Raw genomic sequence first — 4,965 nt, forward strand, 5'->3', positions numbered from 1 at the left:
CGGAAATTATTTACCGACGGATTTTTTTCCGTCGGAAAATTACTGACGGATTTTTACTAGTTACCGACGGATTTTCCGTCTGTAATTACAGACGGATTTTCAGACGGATTTTTCGTCTGTAATTACAGACAAATTTTTGGACAGATTTTCTGTCTATAATTACAGACGGATTTTCAGATGGATTTTCCATCTGTAATTTAAACTTTGGAAAATTATCTCACACTCTGATTATAGACAGAAAATCCATCTGTAAATCCGTCAGTAAGGTAAAATAGAATTTTTTATTTTTCTAATTACAAAATAAACTTGTTTTCATACAAAATAAATATAAATTTAATACAAATTTTTATCTAATTTATATTCGAATATTTATAATATTTTGAAAAATAAACAAATTCATCCTATTATCAAACTAAAAGAATAGTACTATAAACAAACAACTTAATATAATTCAAAATATAAACAAAGTGTTGATACATCAATTATAATAATAAGTAACAACTATACATCAATAAAGTGTATTGATACATCAACTATTGTCCTCTAATTAAGTCAAAATATACAATAAGGTTGCTTAATTAGGTTCTAAAATTAAAACTTCATCTGTACAAAAACCATTCATCATTATTGTGTCTATTGATTCAAACAGTGTGCATTGTGCTTAAATGACCTTCTTCCTTTATAATGTGAAGGATTTGTTCATTGAATGTCCTCCTGGACAGAACCATATATGAGAGAATCAAACCTTAATCATAAACAATACATCTTAATTCATGTTTGTAAAATGTAAACTTACCTATTCAGTTTTACCAACTCAGATAAAAATTTAACTATCTTGAAAAGTTCTCCGTCAGTTGCACCAACAAGGCTTTCCAAAAAGGTAGATAATTGTGCCTTATCAGCAATGATATTCCTGCAAGTACCATCTTCTTGCATGCATTTTAACAAGATCTCAACTGCAACAACCCTCTCCTCTGCCCATTCTGCTCCCAAACTGCCAACTATAGCTTCAATTTCTCTTTCGGATAACACAGCATGTGCAACTAAAGATGCAATGCTCTCTTCACTGCTTCCAACAACCTGCGCAAGTAAAAGCATTGCAGCCATTTTGGGACTCAAACACATCTCTAGAAATTCTTTCTCTTTCATATTTACAACTGCAATGAGAGCCTCCACTGTTGCCATATCTGAAAGAATAATAGTGGAAGGTTTCAGGAGATACATTAACACCATAGCCTTTTTTACACCTTTCTTGAAAAGGGTCATGATCCATTCTACATCAATGTCAACATGGCTAAGCGTCTGAATAACATTACTGTCTACGTAATCCATCTCAGTTAACAAGAAAATTGCTGTTTGCATCACCTTTGGATCAAAAGACTTAAGAAGCACCCCCATGAATCCATTGATGATAGGAGGTTTTGATAGCATACTATGGATATTAACAATTATTAGGTTCAATTCTCTCCAAAGCTTCTCAATTTGAAGCACAACCATTTCAGATTCCTCAAGCACCTTTGACATATACAGTTTGTTGATTGCATTGGGCAACTCGCTCATCATTCCATCAAGCGTCGCCTCTGATATGACACTATTAGGAGAAGTTGAACACTCCACTTTCAGCTCAGTATCTACATGTGGACTGTCACATGGCATTTCGACTTTGTTCTTTCCAGTTTGAGATTATTTGTTTGAGCACGAAATTTGTTTTCGGTAAGCGAGTCTTTCGCAGCTTCTTGCGAGTGATGGGACAAGTTAAGTTTCCCCTTTTAAGCCATTCTTCAATAGCATGGCGTTCAAATGTGTGTCCTGTCTCAAGGGTCACAGGATCATCAAATAGGTTACTTGTTAATGGACAGACAAAGTCCTTTAGAGGCACATGTTCGTCTTCCATGTTATAATATGGAGAACTAAACACAGGAGAAATGCAAGCTTAGAAAAATGAAAATTTTTAGGTGAATATTAAGATACATGTATATTATAACCATAATTTTTTTAATTAGAAAATGCAGAAACAATTAAGCATGACATACCACATGGATCTTGAACAAATATTTTTTGTTTGTCTTGGGGTTTGGAATTTCTGAAGCTCCAGTAGTGCTATCTTTTCGTCCTTTTCCTACAGGGACAAAATTTCACCAGTTTAGCAGCTTATAGCACTAAAAGTCTAAAATGGCTATCATATATAAGAAATTTAGTCCCCACTACCTCACTTTCTACTTCAGATTCGGAGAATGAACAAGGTAAATTCTTATCCAAAGAAGATTCTGCTTCATCAGCTAAGTTTATTAAATAGGGTGGTGGTTTCAAACATTTTGCAGATTTTGTGTTTTAAGGATTTTGGGAGTACTCAGGGATTTGTTTCCAATTCTAACCAGATTCGGGGTCCTCTTGACAAACCCCATTTTGACGATTTATCTTGTATTGATTTTTGGTGATTTTATAACCTTTTACCCACATTTATTCAATGAAATAGCATGGTTTTATAACTTCTCCTTTAATTGTGCTTAAGAGTGAAAACATGCTTTTTAGGTCTTAAAATGAATAAATTTAATTCACCTTGATTCTATTAGATGCCTTGATATGTTTGTTAAGTGATTTAAGGTTTAGGAGGCAAAGATTGGATCAAGGGAATGAAGAAAGAAGCATGAAAAGTTGGAGAACTCATGAAGAAATGAAAGAACCGGAAAGCTGTCAAGCCGACCTCTTCGCACTTAAACAACCATAACTTGAGCTACAGAGGTCCAAATGATGCGGTTCCAGTTGGGTTAGAAAGCTAACATCCGGGGCTTCAAAACGATATAAGATTTGCCATAGTTTAGTTTTAGAAGTAGTTTCTAGAGAGAGAAGCTCTCACTTCTCTCTAGGATTAGGATTAGGATTAGGTTTAGTTATTAGATCTAGATTTTAATTCATCTTCTTCTACTTCTATCTTCTCAATTCCTTGTTGTTACATTCATTCTTCTTCCATTCTTTTATTGTAATTTCCTTTATGTTGTTCTTATACTTTGTTGTAGATCTAGTATTGTTCCTTCCATTTTCTTTCAGTTCAATAAGAGGTAATTCATAATAATTGTTCTTCTTTGCTTTTCTACTGTTGATCTCTTGCCTTTGTAGTTAGATCTCTCTTTAATTCTTGCAATTTATGTTGTTTACTTTCATTGCACTTTATGTGTTTGTTGAAATGTCTCTTTTAGTTTTAGTGTAGATTTTGTTCCTCTTGGCCTAGGTAGAGTAATTTGTGACACTTGAGTTGTCTAATTCCTTTGTTGATTGATAATTGGAGAGATTGCTAATTGGTTTGGAGTGCACTAAAGCTAGTCTTTCCTTGGGAGTTGGCTAGGACTTGTGGCTCAAGTCAATTCATCCACTTGACTTTCCTTTATTTAGTAAGGGTTAACTAAGTGGTAGCAATGAACAATTCTCATCACAATTGAGAAGGATAACTAGGATAGAACTTCTAGTTCTCATACCTTACGAAGAGCCTTTTATAGTTGTTAGTCTATTTTCATTGCCATTTACTTTCATGTCTCTTATCCAAAACCCCAAAATAACTCACAACCAATAACAAGACACTTTATTGTAATTCCTAGGGAGAACGACCCGAGGTTCAATACTTCGGTTTATAAATTTAGGGGTTTGTTACTTGTGACAAACAATCTTTTGTATGAAAGGATTATTGTTGGTTTTTTACAACGAGATTTCATTAGTGAAATTCTAAACCGTCAAAAATCCATTCGTCACCTCTTCGAACATGAAGTACTAGTGATCTCTCTTTCTGCTTTTGATTCTGAGGAGGAACTAGTCAAACTCTTGTCAACCAATGAAGATTCGGTTTCATCAGCGAGTGATGCCAAGTTTTGTGAAGAGTTTTGGGGTTTGAAGATTGTGGGAGAGACTCTTTGTGGATAAAATAGTGCGTAGGAGGAATTGCTGCAAGAACCACTGCTCAAAAACTCAATGGAGGCTTCTTCCCTTTCGCTCCATATTGGCTACAACAGTGACATAATGATCGTTCAAAACTCATCAACCAAATTCAAGAGAATCCTAATTGTCTCTTGTTTATAGAGCAGTGAATGGTTTAATTTGGCTTCTCTCTAAAAATTTTTTTTGTCAAATTCTAAACCTTCAATGTTAAAGAAATCTCAGTTTAATTAATCTGTTGGTCATAAAAAAATTAGCATATTAATCCTTACATTATCGTAGTATCCGCTCTTCAACGCAATCATTTCTGTTTCCTCCATCACTAACTGCTCCTCCTCGTCCTCCTCCACATTGTTCTCCTCTTACAATAAGGTCCTTTAGTGGCTCTTTACATGAGGGTGATGGCCAAAGACTAGGATATCCGACACCCCTAACGAAAGATAAAAAGAATAATAAAAAAATCAAACATTTTTGATACACAATACTATCAAGCTATCATATTTAAAAAAAAAAAATAAACGACACTAGCATTACTATGATGCTGCATGACCAGGGACATCCACTTCTGCCATCACATTTATACCTGTGATATTCCATGAAAGTGCTTATGAAACAAATTCAGATCAATAGAAAGACGAAACTTGGAAGGAACATAGGAAAAACAAAACCAAAAAGAGAATTCCAAAATCAAGATCCAGATAGATAAATGCAGTAAAAAATATGAAATGGAAACTTCAAAAGGAATTTAAAGCTACCTCACCTCTCATTCTTGAAAAGCTTTATGGCAAGACAAGCACAACATGAAAAAGAGCATAATATTAGTCAATTGTAGAGAAAGAAAGATAACTCAAAGATTTATTCAGATTGCAGAACTAGATGGTTGCAATATCATGTATATTGCTAGTTTGAACATGTTTTTTCCCAGTCGTACATCCCCTTATCAGGTACGATTATGAAAAAGACAATATATATATATTTCCCATTTTGTGTAAGAACCTTTTTCACATATTTGGAAATGAAGCCACCTCTAAAGGAAATGAC

The 4,965-nt window shown here is 34.1% G+C and overlaps 1 long non-coding RNA gene across 1 annotated transcript; it reads right to left on the reverse strand.

The window, feature by feature from the left end:
- Window positions 1-4,306: 4,306 nt before the first annotated feature.
- Window positions 4,307-4,701, reverse strand: LOC110277329 (uncharacterized). The gene is made up of 3 exons (XR_002369887.2): window positions 4,685-4,701; window positions 4,459-4,507; window positions 4,307-4,354 (listed from the first exon to the last, which is right to left on the reverse strand). It is a non-coding gene; the product is annotated as an uncharacterized LOC110277329 (long non-coding RNA).
- Between the last annotated feature and the right edge of the window lie 264 nt (window positions 4,702-4,965).

Source organism: Arachis duranensis, chromosome 2 (assembly GCF_000817695.3).
Source record: "Arachis duranensis cultivar V14167 chromosome 2, aradu.V14167.gnm2.J7QH, whole genome shotgun sequence".
Lineage (NCBI taxonomy): Eukaryota > Viridiplantae > Streptophyta > Magnoliopsida > Fabales > Fabaceae > Arachis > Arachis duranensis.